The 21,863-nt window shown below is 45.1% G+C and overlaps 1 long non-coding RNA gene across 1 annotated transcript; it reads right to left on the bottom strand.

Annotated features, from left to right (window-relative positions):
- Window positions 1-1,227: 1,227 nt before the first annotated feature.
- Window positions 1,228-15,273, bottom strand: LOC126526325 (uncharacterized). Its single transcript, XR_007598518.3, has 4 exons — window positions 14,335-15,273; window positions 12,992-13,078; window positions 5,026-5,239; window positions 1,228-1,425 (listed from the first exon to the last, which is right to left on the bottom strand). It is a non-coding gene; the product is annotated as an uncharacterized lncRNA (long non-coding RNA).
- Between the last annotated feature and the right edge of the window lie 6,590 nt (window positions 15,274-21,863).

Raw genomic sequence — 21,863 nt, 5'->3', positions numbered from 1 at the left:
TACACCTATCATTCTTCTTTCCATAGCTCGTTGCGTCGTCCTCAATTTCAGCAGAACCCTTTTCGTAAGCCTCCAGATTTCTGCCCCGTACGTGAGTACTGGTAAGACACAGCTGTTATACACTTTTCTCTTGAAGGATAATGGCAACCTACTGTTCATGATCTGAGAATGCCTGCCAAACGCACCCCAGCCCATTCTTATTCTTCTGAATATTTCAGTCTCATGATCCGGATGCGCAGTCACTACCTGTCCTAAATAGATGTATTCCCTTATCACTTCCAGTGCCTCGCTACCTATCGTAAACTGCTGTTCTCTTCCGAGACTGTTAAACATTACTTTAGTTTTCTGCAGATTAATTTTTAGACCCACCCTTCTGCTTTACCTCTCCAGGTCAGTGAGCATGCATTGCAATTGGTCCCCTGAGTTACTAAGCAAGGCAATATCATCAGCGAATCGCAACTTACTAAGGTATTCTCTATTAACTCTTATCCCCAATTCTTCCCAATCCAGGTCTCTGAATACCTCCTGTAAACACGCTGTGAATAGCATTGGAGAGATCGCATCTCCCTGCCTGACGCCTTTCTTTATTGGGATTTTGTTGCTTTCTTTATGGAGAGGTACGGTGGCTGTGGAGCCGCTATAGATATCTTTCAGTATTTTTACATACGGCTCGTCTACACCCTGATTCCGTAATGCCTCCATGACTGTTGAGGTTTCGACTGAATCAAACGCTTTCTCGTAATCAATGAAAGCTATATATAAGGGTTGCCCTATTGAAAATTTGCCCGATGCTGGGCATAGTGGAATCCATCATCCATCATCATGGTGGATTATGGTGATGGGTGGCATGCCGGGTGACGGGTGGCACGGTGGGTGCTGGGTGGCACGGTGGGTGACGGGTGACATGGTGGGTGACGGGTGGCACGGTGGGTGCTGGGCGGCATGGTGGTTGCTGGGCACGGCGGATGCTGGGCAGCACGGTGGGTGCTGGGCGGCACGGTGGATGCTGGCTGGCGCGGTGGACGCTGGGTTGGATATCATTGTGGGCACAGCACGTCAAAGGCAAGTTGTGTGATGAATTGAAGGAGCAGCCATTGCTATTTGGAAGCTCATGACAGGCTATCTTTATGTGATGTTGAGTCTTGTGAAGTGTACAGTCTGTATATACATGTGGCCAAGTATGCGGCTATTTCCATGCCATAAAGAATCAATCTGTAAAGCACCATACTATGTAGCATATCATCACACTTTATTGAAAAAGCGTCATTGGACTTATACTGTATTTACTTTTGCACTTGCTTGCCCCGGCGATATGCTTCTGTAAAATAAAGCTCCGAAGGTGCTTCCGCAGAGAAGCAAGGTGGTTTTCCGGAGGTGGTGCTGGTGGCCCCATTGGATGGTCACTTATGTATTTCTCCAGGCAGCCTAAAGGAAGAGTGCAATAAATGTAGAAATAAATTGTTTTTGCAATAATTTGTAGCGATAAGTGAATGAAGGAAATCTGTTGCAATCACTTCAATAGAAAGATCGATTCAACAAAAGTTTCAGATAACAAAATGCAGCAAATGTTACACACAAACATGCTACCCAATGCGCAAGCCAGCACAGGTTTATTTGCAGTCAGAATGCATACACATGCATCGCACTGTTTTGCAGATTCACATGGGATTTTTGTATGTTTTTTGCCAAAGCCATGCCTCTTCTCATCGGGAGGTTGGCTTAACTGCAAAATTTAGTCACATGGCAGCTGTACTCAAAGGCTTATGGGTCGATATTTGGCTTCTGGTTTTGCATAACTTGTCTGCTCTTCGACTGCCCAAACTCCTGTCACATTGGGAGAGCCACAATTTGGCTACACTGTCTCTAACGCATGCAGGAGAGCTGCAAGATGCAAGCTGTCTGGTTTGTCCATTCTATCATTTGTTGAAAGAATGACTTGAGTAGCGTAGCAGCAATGCGTCGGGTAATTTTGAAGGAGTTAAGATGGCGACAAGGAGTCCGGGATGCAATGCATGTGGTAGCTGGAAGGCAGAAGCATGGTCTTTTAGGGATGTTAGCCTCAGTAACTCAACGTAGGTGTCGTCATGGTGGTATACAGAACTGTGTGGCTGATGCGCAGAAAAAGGCATCCTGGCATCTGGGACTTTGGAATGTGTTGGTGTTCAAAGAATATAATACAAAACAGACAAAAAAAGGGGGGAACTGAAACCGGAATAATGAATAGGAGGCTGACATGATTAAAAGCAAGCTGAGGCAGATGTGCATGGGAAAAAGGGTCGTACAGTTGATATAAACGTTAAAACATGAAAGACTATATCAAATTGAGTAGTAGGCAGGTAAAAATTGGAAGTGGTGGAATAGGTGAGGTTAAGAATTAAGTTTAGCTGGTGACACAATGTGTTTTGTGCCTTGGTTGATGACATGAGACTTTCAGATTTCAGTTACAGCTTTAAAGCTTTTAAAGATCCAAAGTTGCTATGTGTTAAATTAATTCCCATTGGATGTAGGCATTTAAACTTGTGTGTGAGTTATGATTCCGTATATTTCCTCTAGAGAGGTGAGCGGAAATTTGTTTGTAGTATATAGAGCCTTGCTTTGTCACATATATGACATGTTCATTGAAGTGGCTGGCTACTGCTTTAAGTAAATTGTGTTTTGTATCTGCGCAGTAACCGTTCAGTCTTTTATGAATTTGTTGTCCAGTCTCACCTATGTATTATTTGCTACAAGTGGCACATCCTAGACAGTAGACTACATTGCTTGATGTGCAGGTGAAACTCGAAGTTACCTTGTTTGAGTACTTTGATGCTGTACTTTTTACTGTAGCAGCAGATTAAATATGTTTGCATGTAGAGTACCCGGGTGGCCAAAGGGACTTGTTCCTAACTGCGTCTTTGTCCTTAGTTTGGCATGTACAAGAATATCCTTATTATTAGTGTTGTATCTCAAGACTACTGTGGGCAGGGCGGGAAAAATCTTATGTTTCTGGTTGCTGGTGAGAATTGGGCAGTATTTATTGAGGATGTTGTTCACGTTTGGAAGTGTGTTTGAGAATTTAGTAGTAAGAAGAGGCGTTGATTTTGTGATCCTAGGGTGGGGCTTGAGGACCTCGGCTCAGTCAAGTTTGGTTGCATCGGTGTAGGCTTTCTGAAGGGCACTCTTTGGGGTGGTTCCCGTTTGATAGGGTTTCTCTAATGTTATCAAGTCTACCTATGTAGTCTTGGTTTTCAACACACATCCGACGTAGCCGTGTGGCTTGGCCTTTAAAGGTGCCTTCTTTGCAATGTCTGGAATGGTGGCTTGTATATTCTAGGTACTGTTGTTTGCCAAAGGTTTCCTATACAGCATTGTCTTTAGTCTCCCATCGTCAATATATATTGTTGTATCCAGAAAGTTTATGCGCTCCATTGAAGGTGTTGATGTGAATTTTATAGTTGGGTGAAAAGAATTTGGAAATCCTACATATTTATCTAGGCTGTCTTGACCATGTCCCCATATTATGAATATGTCGTATATGTAGTGCAGGTATGTGTGGGGCTTGTCAGTGCAGCGCGATAGAAAATCTGCTTTTAGAATCACCATAAATATGCTCGCATAAATATGTTTTCCCATGTACACATGCTTCCGCCCGCTTTTGCTCATGTCGCCCTCTTATTTGTTATTCCAGTTTCGGTTCGCCCCCACATTTGTCTGTTCTTATATTTTTTTCTAAATGCCCTCACCACATTCCAAAGTACCAGACGCCAGGATACCTTCTTAACTGCCTCAGTGACACAGGGTATCGCCACTTTTGCATACCGCTGTGACGACACCTACGTTGAGCTACTGGGACTAAAGTCCCTAGAAAGACCATGCCGCTGCCTTCCAGCTACCCCATGCACTGCATTCCAGACTCCTTGTCACCATCTTAACTCCTAAATTATTCGACGCATTGCTGCTATGCTACTGAAGTCATTCTTTGAACTGATGTCTTTTTGGGTCTTTTTTGTTACTCGAGCACTGACCGCCTGTTTTAAAGCCACGAGAACATGCTGCCAAAGACACCCCTGAATGCTCCCTAACCTCTCGCTTCCCCAACACCCTCCTATGCCCTTATTTTTCTTTTCTTCTTTTTCTTTCCCTCTTGGTCTCTTTCTTTATGTCTCCTTTTCTCCCCACTTTCCCACTCCCACTCTCGTTCCCTCGTCTTAGGAATCATGTTTACAGACATCAGGCGACAGCACTCATTCTCTTTCAAGTCTCTCCCTTTACAATCAGCCACTCCCGACAACTGCACGTGACGTCACTCTACTAACCCTTTAAAACTAACACACCGAAAATGACGAGGCAGCTTTTGACGAAGATATGTCGTCGTATCAAAATGTTGGCCAGCCTTTCTGAGGCACTTTATCCCTGTTTATAACCTTTACATCACAATAATCAGAATAGTGTTTTGAAATTGCATGGCTGTGAATGCTGCAGATTGTAAAGCAGCAAATCAGGTGGCCACAGTCAACACTTTGGAACTGCAGTGGTTTAAAAGGCTTCTTTTAGACTACAATTTCCAAGCTGTGTCGGAAACCAATTTTCTTGAGAAGCATTATTTCAAAAACAGTGAAATGAAAGCTGCAGCATGGAACGCTACAATAACACATGCCAAGTCTCCATTAGAATTTTAAAGACAATGAGGTGCTTAAATGTTCAATTCTGTTATTAAGACAATAAGCAGCAGGCGAATGCAAGCTGCCACCCGACTTCATTGTTTTTCATTCAAACTGATAATGGCGGAAACCTTGTGGGTGGTTTTCGCCGGAAACCCATATCTCGAAATTATCTTGTGCTGCTTTTCATACCCACAGAGACATTTAAATTGTGCCCCGAGACACAGTGCATATACAATAGAAGAAAAAGATATACATATAGACACTTGCCTCATTCTTGCTTTGGCATTTCTTGTCGTTCTGTATACATCATGCAATGCTAACTCATTCAGATAACTTGTAGATATGCAGTTATGTTTCTTAAATGAGGTGACTGTTGACTTACTCTGCAAAGCAGCAACTTTCTCCGGTGTTGCCGGAAGCTTCCTGGATGCATGGCACATTGTCCGGCAGGTCTGTCCAGTCAGGCTACTTTCATCTGCTTGCAGTGGTGTCCACAGGTTCCATGCCACCTCTAATGTGCACATTCTGTCGGAAGCAGACTTGAATATGTAATGCCACTTGTTGAGTGGCATCACAAATCCCACACCAATCTGTACCTGCAATAGATATGAAGTGTTTCTTTTTCCTGAGCAGTACTCTTTACACTAAAACACACTTGTATTAAACAATATGATATACGTTAATTAGGTACGTCAATTTCTGATGCAACTGCCCCTTGAACAAGTTTCTGCCCCTCGAACAAGTTTTAAAAGATGGGGTTAAACCCAACCTCACCAAGAAATTCATTTTTGTGTAAAAGATTACACTAATAAAATTTTCCCATTTTAAGGGCAGCAAACACTCACATTTCATCCAGTCTAACCTTGCAATAATGAAATTAACGAAGAAAGTGAAACAATTGATTCAAATAGGCGCACCGGAATGCAGAGAACAGTGCAGCACATGTTACCCAGAGAGCTACGCGTGCCAGTCTCCAAAGGCCACTGCCATCACACACTACATGGCCTTGTTCTAAAGCCCACTGGAGACATGCCTTGAAAGTACGATTACCCTTGCCTGGTTGAAAACGAGTGAATTCCCTTGCGGCCTCTGAAAACCACTTGCACCACTCACTTATCTCAGCAGTTATATTTTGGTCACGACTAAACTGCAGCGACGAATGCGCCAAGTCCCGTCACAACTTCGAACTTCAGAACTTGGTGTGCACGCTCCTTTTACTGCGACCAGGTTTGAAGTGTTTGTTGTAACAGTACAGCGCTATTGAATATGTTCATATATGTGGACACAGTTTCAACAAGCATGGTTAGAAAATCGTAAATTAATGCAATGAAATACGGTGATTTTAACCAACAATTCGTTATATGTGGGATTCTTATAAGTGAGAACTGTAGTGTATATGAATGTCAACTGCGAGAATTTTTTTAATATGGTGCTCCAGTAACAGCAAAAGTAAAGGCATTTGATAAACTGCCGAAAGCCACCACTGTTTCTCACTTCTCCGCTACACTTCTTACTCGCGCCTTTTTTTTTTCTACACTACAAATGCAGCTAAAGCTAAGAGTTGCATTGCACAGCAGAAGAAAGCATCCTCCAGTCACAGCCCCTGATCCCCCTCCCCATGAAGCTGGCTGAATGGAAGTTTCAGTGTGCATAATCCGTGAGCCCTCCACCACTGTCGGAACCCAAAACTGTTTGAGATACCTAAACCAGGGTTTTCACAAAGTCTCAGGGAGAGAAATTAAAGGATATTCAAGGACTTTCCAGTCCCTGTGAAAGATTTTTAAAAGGTTCAAGGCCCTATGCAAAAGCAGGAGATAAGATCAGCATGCTGATCTTCTCCTAAAGTTAAGGTGCCTACTGTTTGAATAAAAGCCTTGAAGTTCAGTGCTTGTGTTCAGCAGTATCTGTGCCTTTCTATATGCCCATTTTTGTGCTGATGACAAGTTGCACAGTTCAAACTAAACCATTATCGAGCTTAACAAACATGAACATTAAGAAACATGAAGGTGACATTTCTCGAGGCTGAAGTGTACAGTGAAACATCGCTACTACAAACACCACATTAACAAACTTTTCATATTAACGAACTATTCTGCAAAGCCAACATTTTTGGGCTCTCCGTGAAAACCTCAATGGCTTTGGACCTGTTGCATTTCAAAATTGTACTCGTTTAAACATTGACAACCTTATGGAATTTTTAAGATTTTACCTGTGCTTTACAGCAGTCCCTTGTAATCAAAGCCCCGTCCTTCAAAAGGAGGGGATTTGTATTAAATCAATGTATTGCTCCTGTTTAAGTGATCTGTTATTATTTTGTGACAAACATATTTGCACATGCCTTGATACAGCATGCGCATCTAAGATTATACATATTTTCATATATGTTGATGAGTAGCGAGTCATCCTAAAGGATGTGTGGCCTGAGCATACTGAAGAGCTTGTGAACCAAGTGCTTGGTGCTTTTGATTCTTGTGGCAAAAGATTCAAATTCACGTCTGAGTTACCTGAAGAGGGGTGCCTTCAATTCATATCAATATTGTTTTTATGACGGTCAGGTGCGCTATTCATACCATCCATGGTCCAAAAGCCAGTCCTTAGCTACAGTTTAGCCCATTGCAAAATTCTGAAAAGACGCATTGCAAAATAGTGCGTGCATACTCCTCTCAAAAAGTTTTGTGACCATAAGGTTGCATGCAGCCTTCAGCTCCAAGTACTATGCCTGCAAAATTATGGGCTTCTATAGCAGGAAGCCCGATTAAAGAAGTGAATTGAGGGAGCCAGACATACCACAATGAGCTTGAAACCAAAAAGGCATGGCCTGTTGTGCCATACATTCATGACTTGACCCAACGCCTCAAGAAAGTGGCTGGGAAATGCGCCACCCTGGTCATTTTTTCGACACCTGGAGGGCTTGTACGCTTGTGCAATGTCGTGAATAGTGCTGCCAAGGCAGACTGCAGATCACAGGACACTAGATGTTTCGAGAAGTGCAGAGTGGGTGTGGTGTGCAGGATGCCACTTTCATGTGGAAAATGTTATGCGAGCTAGACCAGCCGATGCGCCAATGAAAGTCTGAGAGAGCACCGCACTGCTGTTAAGTCGGTGGCAGGGGGTGAACATATGGCAGATCACGGCAGGCGATGCTTGTGCAAGCCTGACTTTCAGGGCACCTGTTTCATGCGCAGCTTTGCAAAGCAAGCTAGAAAAATATTTGAAACATTGCGCATTAACAATGAAGCTGATAAACGAGTCCTTGCATGACAAGAAAAAAGCATATCTCATGCGGAAGTGGAATTCCCTTGAGTGACAATTGCACCTTCTACATCTTTTTGTAGGTTTTTGCGCAATATGTGCATTGCTGCTTTTTATCATTAAGCCCTTCAGTTGATGTCTAGCGCCCGTCCAGTCTGTGTCTCTGTGTGTGTGTGTGCCTTTGCGCTTGTCATGATGTCCAAGTTCAGCTATCACCTACTAGCACTAAATATTGCATTAATGAGAAGTACATATTAGCACGCTTTATAAAAAGCCGGAGGAGTAGCACTATGCTGACCGGAAATGAGAAATGGTAAGAATATTCTGGCTCAAAACAACATTTCAAGTTTATCAACACTGACAAGCAAGTAACTGAGAAAGTTGGTGTACGTTAAAGTTTATCTTTTGAGTGATATAAGGGACAGGAGGAAGACAAAAGGACACAAAAGCTACCAATTCAACATTAATTTTGATGCAAAAATTAAATATAATATTTATACTGCGTGTGTCCTTGTACTGCACAAGCGATCTTTTAAGACAAAGGGCACAAGTTGCAATACAAATGTACAAAGTCATGATAAACAGTACTTGCATAAAAATAGAACAAATAAGCACGGAGTGATCACTATTCCGTGTCATTTAGAGAGTATTCCTCTTTGTAATGCAATCATAATGAGCACTGGCTGACAGATGTCCCTCTTTTTTAAATGGTATGCCTCAGTGATATTGTTGATCAATCGGTTGCCTTAACTAAACAACAGATGAACAATCTAAATCTGGCGTGCATCACCAGTCGTGTCAATGCATTGTCAAGTGGGACGAGCATACTTGCCCCTTGAGTGAATAATGGTGCTCTCCTGGGCACATGGTGATGCACTTGCCAGTCTGCCCCATGTACAAGGTGATCCATTCTTAGTACGAAGATGGTGCAGAGTGGCCGAACTCCGCGGATTGCCAGCGTGCATGGCATGGCTGTGCAACGAAGCTAAGCGGCGCAAGCGCACAGGCGCTTAGAGGTGGGACTTCATGGCCTGTGTCATCCGCTAAAGCATGGCGTGCTCCCGCACTTTAGCAGATGACACGAAGCTACACATCCCCCTTGCGCACCTGCGCCACTTAGCTTCGATGCACCGCTGCGCCATGCACACTGGCACTCCGCAGGGCGTGGCCACGCTGAGCCGTGTTTGTGCCAAGAGTGGACGACCCTGCACATTTGACCAAATATACACATGACCAGAGGCATAGACTACACTACTAATGACGGACACAAGACATATTTAGTGCTAATTTATAGGAATCTCCCTTGCCTGGATGTCTTTCTCAATGCGCTTGTGGAATGCTATGCACACATATTTCCAGCGAAAAAATAAAGTAGGCAAGTATGCAGGACAGTCCACATGTGAACTGAGAAAAGCGAGCAGGCAAGCGAGGTTCGCTTGGTTAAACATACCACCAAATATGTCTAGTGTGTGTCGGGGGCAGTGTACTGCATTTCAATCACGTGTGGTCAAATGTTAGGGAGCTGACAGGCCAGGTACTAAATTTGTACCAAAGAAATCACCACATTTCACCGAGAAGACCAGCATGCTCGTCTGACTTGGCTGTACATTGCCGCGATAGGGCTTTAAGCCAGATTAAATTAGTTCATCCGTTTCCACCCAAGGTGAAAAATTGACAAGAGAAATCAGTGAGGCATACCGCAAGATGTGTGAGCAAGTCCCCATTATGAATGCATGGAAAAAGGCGTCCTTTCTAGATTACAAGGGATAGAAATTAGTCTGTGACTATTCACCTTTTTTTTACGCAAATACTGTTTATTGCGATTTTTTGCCTTTGTATTACAACTCACATTTTCCTTCTGAAGGAACTTGTGCACAATATAAGCACACATTCAGTATTATTTTTAATCCTTCCATCAAAATAGTCAGTCGTTATCACTGGTCATGTTGTATAGTCTCCCTTCCCTTACTGTGTAAATTTTGTCCTCAAGAGTTATATGAACTGACTGGCAAACTCAAAACGACACTACGAATTTCACCTAGAGGATACGGCTGGTTCTCAGAAAATGCACAAATACAGCGACAGGTGCCTGTTGGCACACTGTAGCAATAATGGGTGCAAGCTACCTTTGACATTGCTGCAATACATCAGTTGTCACATGGCTACAACCCTTAAGGCACAACAGAAATTAAGTGCACAGCAAAAACAAGCAGGTTCATCAACCACAAATTTGACTTCAGCAGCCACAACATAGGCAGTTTCATGTAGCTAAAGCATTAGCTAATATGAGGGAAATACATGCACAAGCACCCTTAGCTAAAGATACCTGCATACCAACATAAAACCATGAGTTGCAGTGCATATGATGCTTGTTCTTGACACTAGTACTTTGTGGAAAATACTTTTTGGATTACGTACAATGCTTTCAATTCATTTGCCCAGTAATCAAAGGCTTTTTTTGACAGCATTACAATTTTGACTTGCTAGTTGAAAATATTCTCACCCGAATAGCACCAAACAGAATAAATAGAAAACTGCCCACTGTGCTGACCAAATATGTGGAAAGAGACCCAATGTAATAGAATTATTTGTGGACAGCTGTAGACTTAGAGCTTGTTGGCTGATAATCGCTATTAAAATTACACCACCGCCAAGCAGATGTTCTGTGTGGTGCTGTTGAAATCAAGTTCACTTGATGAGCAACATAGCAATAACCAGCAAATGCTTTAGCAATAGCAAGCAGACAATCTTGCACGTGCAAAATTGCAGGCTTATTTAAAGATAGTGCATCAATAGACTGAACTATGTACCAACTATGTGGTCTATGCTGTATAGACAGAAAGTCAAAAAGGATGCAATTGGACACAGACTCTGCCACAATGCCTACTTGCATGAATGGGTATAGCTTAAGAAGACTATAAAAAATGTAGAGAAAGAACGCAAGCTTACTAGAAAACTCCTCACTACTGTAGTACCTACTGCACAGTGAATACCGGCCTTCACGTACCATTTAAAGAAATTCAAGCTCATGGCCATTGTTCTGGGAACATGAGAAATAATCGTGAAATTAATGCAGAAGGTTGGGCTAGTTGGCGTTGACACAGCTCCTGTGACCAATGCACATAGAAGCTGCACATAGAACCAAATGCACATAGAAGCTGATAAGCATCTACAAGAAGCTATTACCAGATTCTTCTGAAAACACAACACTTATTTATCAGCTAGTACCAGTGATGGAGTGCTTACGCATTCATCAGCATCTTTCGAAATGCAAAACACCTCAAACATCTCCCTATCTAACTGCCTGGCAAACTGACTGAGCACTTGTATGGTATGAAAACACGGGGAGCATTTATAGGTACTTCAGTGGTGGTCAGCCAAGTGGCCAGCGCCCGTGAGAGCATTTACAGCGTTACGGTACTCCACAAGCCACTCATTCAGGCACCTGTTTGTTCAATATACCACTTTCCACAGGGAAGTGGAATGTAGTATGCCACCACTACATATCATTTAACAAAGTGGGTGACATGCTCCTTAGTGCATGTACCTTGACTCCCGGTAATGTTTACCAACCTGCACATTCTTGTGAGCATTAGTGGTGCTGAAAAAAACGCCTACACCACACTTGTTCGCCGCCTTTCTTCTAGGCGGTGGGACACCCTGTGTACGTATGGCAGAGCTGCACGGCTACCACTGGGACATGCGTTACTGCACGTCCAGTGGGCAATGTGGTAGTGCCAATGACTTTCTTGTTGTGCTGGCTTTGCTGTTAAAAACATTGTGCGTGTTTTTGAACAGTGTTGAGTAGGACTCAAGTTCACACGAGTTGCCAGAAGGTGGTCGCATGCAATCATTCGATATTCATATAATTTTAAATCATACTTTCCTTTCTTATATATACTCTCTTAGGAAAAAGAAGCCCTTGCTCGACTACCGTTTGGCACACTCCATGTTAAAAGATGCATAGCTCCTAGCTGCCCGAGAGCTGCTCTGGTTAAATCTTGTGCACCAGGTTTCCTGCAGCACTCAGCAACAAGCGAGCCATTTATGTAGGGCCAACTATCTCGATAACACCTTGGTGTCAGTTACTAGGAGCCTCATTAAAGAGGTAAAAACTGATCTGGCAGCTGCTCGGTGCAATAACGCACGTCCCAGTGGGCGCCCTGTGGCTGTGCCATATGTACATGGGGTGTCCCACCACCTAAAGAAAGTGGCAAACCAGTGCAGTGCAGGTGTTTTCTTCAGCGCCACTAAAGCTCGCAAGAATGTGCAGGTTGGTAAGCAATGCCGGGAATCATGGTACATGCACTAAGGAGCATGTCACTCACTTTCTTAACTGCAATGTGGGGGTGGTATACAAGATTTCACTTCCCTGTAGAAAGTGCTGTATTGGACAAACGAGCAGGTGCCTGAATGAGAGGCTTAGGGAGCACCGGAACGCTGTAAACGCTCTAGCAGGCACTGCCAATTTGGCTGACCACTGCCGAAGATGTGCTCGTAAATGCTACCTGTGTTTTCAAAACAAGCATGTGCTCAGACGGTTTGCCAGGCAGTTAGATAAGGAAATATTTGGTGTTTGGCATTTCAAAAGCTGCTGATGAAGGTGTAAGCACTCCCTCACTGATAAAGGAGTGTTTGTTGTACCTCGAGAAGAACCTGGTAAACAATGGTAAGCATGCTGCATGCTTAGACCTGTGACATATTTGCCCATTACACTTTGAATCCTTACATGTGCAGAAACAGCACAAGCGTGTAGCATAAACGGAAAAAAAGTGGATATAAAAAGTATAACATAGGAAAGTTTCAAATCAATAAAACAAAGGGTAGATATAATGTGTACTAAGTAAAATAAGATGTAACATGCAGCCAAGTGATTGATGCAAAAAAAAAAATTAACCTCAAGACAGGTTAGGTCTAGTTTGAAAGTGAACAAGGTAATGTGTACATAATGTCTACAAACACAAATAAGCAGCAAGTTGAATAAAGTTGAACAGATATTTAGCCGATATAGTAAGCAGTGCTGAGTAATATGTCCATAAACATATCGACGAAAGATACCAAAATCCTACTTTTGCAAACATACACTTCAGTCATACCTGACCAGACCATCCGATTACACACCGTGCTGCTGCAGCCATAGCTCCTCCCTGACGTGGACACTGTTGTTGGTCACGGCCTCGCCACTGCAAGATAAGTTCTGTGTTAACTTATAGCAGTGGCACTTTAAAAAGTCACATTGTGAACACAAGCAAGGAGCACCTAAAAAGCCACAAAAACAATGTTTGCACCACTGCAAGGTGGGAACAGAGCACAAGGTCGAAGTCACTGATGAATATCGTGATAATAGGGACCCCTTCATGACAGCAAAATTTTTAAGACATGCAGCTACAGTAGATTACAGACAAATCTTTGTTTACGTAACAATTCATTTTTTTTCTATCACTTACTTAAAGCAACTTTCCCTTGTCAAGTTATGTCAAAGTTATGTCAAAACACGTTGTCTCAAAACGTAAGCTGTAGTAGTAGCAAGCCGTGATTGCTTACATTTTTTAGCCCAAACCCTATTAGGGAGATTTCGTGCGCGACGGCTTTGAGCGAGAAAACGGGCCGTCGCGCGAACAGATCGCTCGTTCTTGTCGCCTGGTTCTGGAAATCTAGAATTCGTCGCTCGTCGCCCAGAAGTGCTATGGGCGACTAGACAACAGCGTGAAGCCCGAACTGGATGTACATCAGTCGAGTCTACCGCTTGTTGCACGGAACGAGCAAACGACTACTTTGATACGTGCAAGGTTAAGAACCTACTGCAAGACTTTAAAGAAATGTTTTACGCTGCTCCTTTGAGTAAAACACCGCAACTTAAATTAATAAAGCACACGTTTGACCACTTTTGGCGCGTATTTGCTGCCCTCATACCGGCAACACCGGGGAGACGGCTCTCAATGTCGTCGCTCGCATAGGGTACCGCTTGTAGGAAACGAGCGAGCGCGACAGCCATCTACATCGCGTCGCTGTCGCGCGCAAGATCACTTGCATGGTGTTTATACTTTTTCCCTATAACTGCTCGGAAACCGACAACCGCGTAAACAGAGATTATTTACAACCTCGAAGCATACGCGAGAGAAAACGTCATTGCAGTAAGAATAGGTGAAGAGACAGATGAGTCATTATTATCCAACTTCAGCAGAAAAGCGGCAGCTCGCGCAAATGAGGACTGTTGCCGAACCTAACCCCTCTCACCGGAAGGAAACGCTCATCTACATTTTTCATTTAGCATTAAGCCAATAAAATTGCGCAACCAAATTATGTCAACCAGCGCTCAGCAAGCATCAGCACAGTCAATGTCGTCGCGGGAGTTCTATTTCCTACGCTCGCAAGGCGCTCTATGCACACACGAGAAGCACGCACAGCATGCGTGTAGGTAGGAAGCACGAGTACTCACCTTTTAAATGGTACGTACGATGCGGTCGAAAAGCGCCCTCCAAGTTGCCGGAGCTGCAAAGTTATTCCCGCATACACGCAGTTGCGTAGTGGAAGACCTGCGGAACGCTAATAATGCGCATCATTTCTTTGCGGCGTCCACCGAACTTTCCACAATCACCACGGACAAAGGGAACGCACTCCATGGCATGAAAATCGTTGGTCCACGTTTGCCTGGCGCACCACGCATACCGCGAGTTTGCAGCGAGACACAAGCTATCTTCTGACACTTTTGTGCACGCGAACTAAGTCACAATTCATTACAGCAAACGCAAAAACACGATCAAACAAACACATCGTAGCAACTCGTACGACCGACAGCACATGTAAACAAGGGAACAAGATTGGCGGATGGATACTATGAGCAACCACTTTGAAAAGGGGCGGTGGGTGGCGCCACCTGTGAAATTGGGAGTTTGGTTGGCCTTCGCGTGGACTAAAATAATAACCAGCACACACTCGCTTTGTGCCTTGTTGCGCCCAACTACATATAGATGTTGCAATACATAAACAACCATCGCACAGTTTATATTATCCGCTATACTTTAGCGCAGAAAGAAATTCTATGACGTATTTTTGATTTCCAGGAGCTTCCGCCGCATGCGGGCAGTAAAAAAATGGCCTTCGAGATTCGCATATGCCATTCTTAGGAAGCCTTCTCTGGGCTGTAATTTGAAGAAATATATATAAAAAGGTTTAGTAAAAAGAAAAAAAAAAGGTGTGGAAAGCGAGGGGGTGGAGCCCCTAGCCCAGAACTCCACTGGCTTGTGCGGTCCGCCGTGCCTGGTCGAGGCTAGCGAGCCAAGTCTCCCATTGCTCCCTTCCGGAAAGTTTGCCGCCTACTTTCAGCTGTTTTGAAGCCCATCCATGCCCACCCGCGACGGGGCTTTACCCGCGACGCCTTGCGCCTTGCATTGGCCCGTGCTACCTGCGCCGTCACTTCGTTTTAAACGACGTTGCTTTTGTCACTAGCACTAGAAATCGTTGACATGATCTCGGAGGTACACGTCCAGTGTGCGATGTTTCCGTGCGCGTTGTAACTTATTCAGTCAGAAAGCATCAAATCTACGAGGATTAATCGCTCGTGTGGCGCGGGTTACACCCTTGTCTTCCGCATTGCTTTCGTGTTGGTGTGGTGAATGTGTGCGTATTGCGCTCCTGTCGTCCAAGCCTTCTGTATTTATCGTGCGGCCCACGAATATTCCGCGAAAAAACCGCATGTCTCTGCCGCGTGAATGTGTCCTATGTGGTGGGTGCCAGAAATGTGCGGCGGTGTACAATATGTTCGCAGGCAAGTGCTACCGTGCATTCCAGCGAATAGACGCGGCTGCTTATGCACGGATTTATTCAGTGTTTCTTCATTAGCTTTGTGATTTACTTGCGTCTGCGATAGAATCCACAAGGTACCCCAGTTAAAAAAGACAACAGGAATTCATGTCGCAACTAGAGAAATTTCTGTTGTACGACAGAAGTTCCTCACGTTTCCGTAGTTGACAGACATTCCTGACGTTACAACAGAAATTCTGATGTCGCAACAGAAGCATTCTGTCGCGAAGACCAAGATCTCTGAAGTCGCAACAGAAACGTTCTGTCGCGACAACAAGAGTTCTGAAGTCGGAACAGCTTTCTATCATGACAGCGACTCTGACATTACGACAGCAATTCTGACGTCACAACAGAAACATTCGGTCGCGACGGCCAAGAGTTCTGAAGTCGCAACAGAAGCGCTTTCCGTCGCTGCCCTTTAAAATTGTTTGTCAGTTTCGCATCGGTGGTGTGCACTGTACTTTTCTCTTGCGCGGTATTCAACCGTGCTTCTCTCAAGCCGGCAATGCTGATAGCACCGACACCGGTATTAAAGTCGACGTGGCCAATTGTTATAATTCTGCCGTGACCACGCGGCACCTACCCGCCTCCTCAAAATCGGCCGCTGATCAAAATCATACCATCTGCGGGAATGGCTGCGTATCCGTTTTGTTTTATTTGGTAAGATGTGGCACACAAGCCTGTGGACTTACATGTGCGGTTACATTGTCACATTAGTTAATTTCCCAGAATTATTGCACAAGCTTATGCGAAGCGGAAAAGAAGTTTTCGGTTGTTCCACAAAGTTGCGGGAAAAGCTGTCTCGCTCGGGTCTCATTATTCTGGTACAGCCCTGCCGTGAGAAGCCAGTATGCTGTCAGAATGAACACTCATCCACGAATGTTTATGTAGCTATTTTGCATTGAACGCACGAATTATATGCGTGCTCAAAAGTGTAAAAAGCGAGGGACAACTGTCGAAATTAGCAGTAACAACCCTAACAATGTCCCCGGTCACCGTTGTCTATTTCTGAATTTCTTATTCAATATGCATATCGTACAGCGAAATCGATGTTCTATGACTCCACGATGTACTACTACCTGCCGATGGTAACAACACTTGTGCTCTTCTAGAGATGCGGCAGCTGACGTGGTGGAGGGAACCCGCATCTTGGCTTTTAAAATACAAATGTAAACAGCAACGCACACAGCGGTTTTTACTGTCGACATAGCTAAAATGTACGCTGAAACACAATTGCGCCGTGGTGCAGTGGTAAGATGCTAGGCTCGTGATCCTTAGGTCCCAAGTTCGAATCCCGGTTGACAAGGTCTTTTTTTTTACTTTTCTTTTTTGTACTAATAAATTTACATTTTTCTTAAAGAGGTCTCTCAATTTTTAATTAAATATTTATCAGGTTGTGTTTTTAAAGTGGGACATGACGTCACATTGTGACTAATTTTGTCTTCTTCGCCTTCTTCAATAAGTGTCCTGTTCCTGCTTGACAGTAAAATGCCTCTAGTGGGGTTGAAATATCATAGCAATCAAGCTGTAGAAATCGTACTATAAAGCAAAATTTTTCTTCACTATGTGTTTCACGAACCACCGAGTAAACCCACCATTCACCCAGCATGCACACCATTTACCCACCATTTACATTTCACCCAGTACGTACATGCAGTATTCACCCAGCACATCCATCATTCACCCACCATTCCCACAGTTCACCCAGTATGTACCCACCATCCTCCCAGCACGCCCAGCATTCACCCACCATTTACACAGGTCACCCAGTAGTCATCCCACCATCCACCCACTACACCCACCATTCACCCAGCCCGCCCACCATTGAGACAAGTCACCCAGTATGTATCCCACCAATACATCCCACCATCTACCACTGTACCCACCATCCACCCATTATACCCACGATGAATTCCACCATCACCACCATGTTTTCCATCATGCCCAGCACATTTTACATCATGCCCAGCATAAAATTCATGATGGGCAATGCTGGGATTTTCAATAGGGTGGTTATATTCCGCACATTTCTTTATCACCTGATTGATAGTGTGAATATGGTCTGTTGTTGAGTAGCCTTTACGGAATCCTGCCTGGTCCATTGGTTGATGGAAGTCTAAGGTGTTCCTGATTCTATTTGCAATTACCTTAGTAAATACTTTGTAGGCAACGGACAGTAAGCTGATCGGTCTATAATTTTTCAAGTCTTTGGGGTCCCCTTTCTGATGGATTAGGATTATGTTAGCGTTTTTCCAAGATTCCGGTACGCTCGAAGTCATGAGGCATTGCGTATACAGGGTGGTCAGTTTTTCTAGAGCAATATGCCCACCATCCTTCAACAAATCTGCTGTTACCTGATCCTCCCCAGCTGCCTTCCCCCTTTGCAAGCGACCCTTCATCCGGCATTACTTGTGGGATTTCAAATTCCCCTAGACTATTCTCTCTTCCATTATCGTCGTGGGTGCCACTGGTACTGTATAAATCTCTATGGAACTCCTCAGCCACTTGAACGATCTCATCCATATTAATAATGATATTGCCGGCTTTGTCTCTTAACGCATACATCTGATTCTTGCCTATTCCTAGTTTCTTCACTGCTTTTGGGCTTCCTCCGTTGCTGAGAGCATGTTCAATTCTATCCATATTATACTTCCTTATGTCAGCTGTCTTACGCTTGTTGATTAGCTTGGAAAGTTCTGCCAGTTCTACTCCAGCTGTAGGGTTAGAGGCTTTCATACATTGGCGTTTCTTGATCAGATCTTTCGTCACCTGCGATAGCTTACTGGCGCCCTGTCTAACGGAGTTACCGCCGACTTCTATTGCACATTCCTTAATGATGGCCATAAGATTGTCGTTCATATCTTCAACACTACGGTGCTCTTCCTGAGTTAAGGCCGAATACCTGTTCTGTAGCTTGACCCGGAATTCCTCTATTTTCCCTCTTACCGCTAACTCATTTATTTATTTTATTTCAAATACCCTCATGGCCCTGCGGGCATTGATCGGCTTCTTATGTACCAGTTTCTTCCGTTCCCTCCTCAAGTCTAGGCTAATTCGAGTTCTTACCATCCTATGGTCACTGCAGCGCACCTTGCCGAGCACGTGCACATCTTGTATGATGCCAGGGTTAGCGCAGAGTATAAGGTCTATTTCATTTCTAGTCTCGCCACTATGGCTCCTCTACGTGCACTTTTGGCTATCCCGCTTGCGGAAGAAGGTATTCATCATCCGCATATTATTCTGTTGTGCAAACTCTACTAATAACTCTCCCCTGCTATTCCTAGAGCATATGCCATATTCCCCCACTGACTTGTCTCCAGCCTGCTTCTTGCATACCCTGCCATTGAAGTCGCCCATCAGTATAGCGTATTTTGTGTTGACTTTACCCATCGCCGATTCCACGTCTTCATAGAAGCTTTCGACTTCCTGGTCATCATGACTGGATGTAGGGGCGTAGACCTGTACGACCTTCAATTTGTACCTCTTATTAAGTTTCACAAGAAGACCTGCCACCCTCTCGTTAATGCTATAGTATTCCTGTATGTTACAAGCGCTAGAACGACCAGGGCAAAATAACGCTTACCCCCCCCCCCTTTCCGTCTCCGTCGACCGGGTCGCAGCAACGCAGGCCGGGATCCACGCCGACCTCCGCTAAGCCAGCGCAACCGGTCCTCGGACTGGTTCCCTCTTTTTGGGCGAAATAAAGAGTTCACCATCACCACCTAAGCTTCAGAGTTAGCCCACTTGGGTTTTTGCTAACGTCTTGGCAGTTGGCGCGCTCGACCCGGCTCGTGCCGCCGCTCGAGTCCGACTTTTTCCGCTTGCACCTTCGTCGTTTGCCCTCGGCGCTGCTGGCAAAGCTTGCGGTCTCGGCACTCGTACACCCAGGTACGCTGTCTTCTCGTCGCAACGATATCGCTCCGGGCGGCAAAACCAAGCTAGGCTCGTGGTAGTCACTAGATGTCTGCATCTCTGATAGAACATGACTGCATCTGACGCCATCTGCGCTAGCAGGATCGCCCTGAGGTCTTCCCTCAACTTGTCGGATTTTATAGCTGCCATTAAAACCAAATGAACCACTGCCGGCCACTGTTTCTAAGCGGCCTCTCTAGACAGCGAAACAGCATTGTGTTCGCGCTCGTCACAGCATGTTCACCAGTGACACCACAGCATTTCGATCCTACGCATCCTGAGCTAGTAGCCATCTCAATAGGCGGTCTGTCCTCGACAAGCTCGGCGTTGTTGCTATCACCTTAGCCTTCGCAGTCGGCCTGACTTATAGCTTCAAGATGCCTCAACAGAGCCCTCCTAGTCCTGACGTAATCCCGCGTTTCTTCATCAGACAATCGCCCCGGAACACTCGCGGCTTTAGACGGGAGCAACGTGACCAAATTCTTGGACCAGAGGTACCAGCTGACACGTACTTCTCCACACACTCTTTCAAACTCAGCAAGAAATATAACAGTATCTTCGCCTGTCCTGAAGGTGTGAAGCTAGCCTTGTGCTTGCTACCATTTAAGCGCTGAATTTTCCGATCAGGCTCCTTCATTCTCAGAGCGTGCTGTCGCGCTGCCTCTCGCTCGCGCTTCTCGGCTTCAAGCTGCGTCCGCGCTTTTCTGCTTCTTCATGCTCACACCTCTCGGTTTCCTTTGCCTCCAGCTTTCGCTCAACAATCACCTCCCAAGCCTCGTTAGCTTCATCGACCGTCACGTGCTCCGCTTGCATCACGTTGATAATCGATTTGCTTGATTATGCGAAGCCGGCGCAAATATCAAACTACTCGCAAGTTTGAATGAAGTCCTAAACTTGAACTTCCTCCATCGCTATCTCGTTCCTCGTGTTGTTTGTACACTAAATTTACACTTACTTTAACCTAAAATCGACTGTTTAAAGAAGGTAAATTCGTAAATCATAGTCCACCAAAAGAACAGAACACTCTCCTAACAACTGCCTAAGCTAGAGAGATCTGGTGACATGAAAGCAAACATCAGGCCCTGACCCAGCCAAAGTGGTTGACGCCGGTCGGTCTCGCAGTGGCCATCGAGCGGTGTAACCAGGCGTCTCCGGGCCTCACATCTCGCAGCTTGCTATCCGCTGTTGAGATACTAGTTCGCCAATCCCATAGCTGCCATCCACTATTGCGACTCGGTGTCGAAGACGAGAGACGGACTCTTGAAGAGGAGACGAAAAACTTTATACAATATTTATATATTGCAGGTAATAGCACACAAGTAGCGGTGCTGAAGAGAGCACCAGACCGATGGAGCGGCTAAAGTGGCGACTCTCCCTTTAAACAATGGACCGGTTCTGCCTTAAATCCCTTTGGCAGGAACGAGGCGAGGTGGGTGCTAGGTCAACCGCGTCGTCTTCCTCTTGCGTTGCGGGAGAAGTTCAAGCTGCACAGCACCGGACTCTACGGCAAGAGGTCAGCATGTTCTGTGGAATTCTGAAGGCTGGCAGTGGATTTGCCATAGTGCGCTGTACCCCCGGCCTCTTCAATTGGACCAACGGAAAGGACTCGGCAGGTTGTCACCAGGGAAAACACTTCAGAAGAACGAGGTGGGGGGGGGGGGGGGGGGGGAGTGGAGAGCGCCCGTTGCCTCGATGATAAGCACGCAGTGTGGCACAACAACGGGGATAAAAAATTACAACCATTCCACTTTGTGAAGATGGAATGGCAGCGAAAGATGACGAGAGTCAAAGCTCTCAAACGAAAAGCAGTGCTTTCGCTGCCATTCGATCTTCACAGAGTGGAATGCTCGCCCGGGCTCGCGATTGTCATTTTCGTTCAGCATCGCGGGAACGTTCTTCGTCGGTGGTGGTTTCGCGCCAGCGCCGTTCACATTCTCGTTGCTGTTCCCTCCGGGGCTTCACGTACACACGTTGTTCTTCGGGTGTACGAACTATACGTGTCCGCCCCATCGATAACGCAGCTGTTTTTAACGCCGATACCTCTCCTGCTTATACACTGCGATAACCTTGACGTCACGCTATTTTTCACGGCGAGCGTTCTAAACTGGTCCGCATTTTGATATCTGCGCCGCCGCACTGCACCCGTACATGATTATCCACAAAGCAGACAATGAAATCCATTGTATTGGGGGCGAGCTCCACCACTGGAAAAGCTGGCGCTGCCGTCGGCGTGACGTGGCATGAGGGATCACG

The sequence above is a fragment of the Dermacentor andersoni genome, chromosome 1 (genome assembly GCF_023375885.2).
Source record: "Dermacentor andersoni chromosome 1, qqDerAnde1_hic_scaffold, whole genome shotgun sequence".
NCBI classification, from domain to species: Eukaryota; Metazoa; Arthropoda; class Arachnida; order Ixodida; family Ixodidae; genus Dermacentor; species Dermacentor andersoni.
This window is presented reverse-complemented; position numbering and strand designations above follow the sequence as displayed.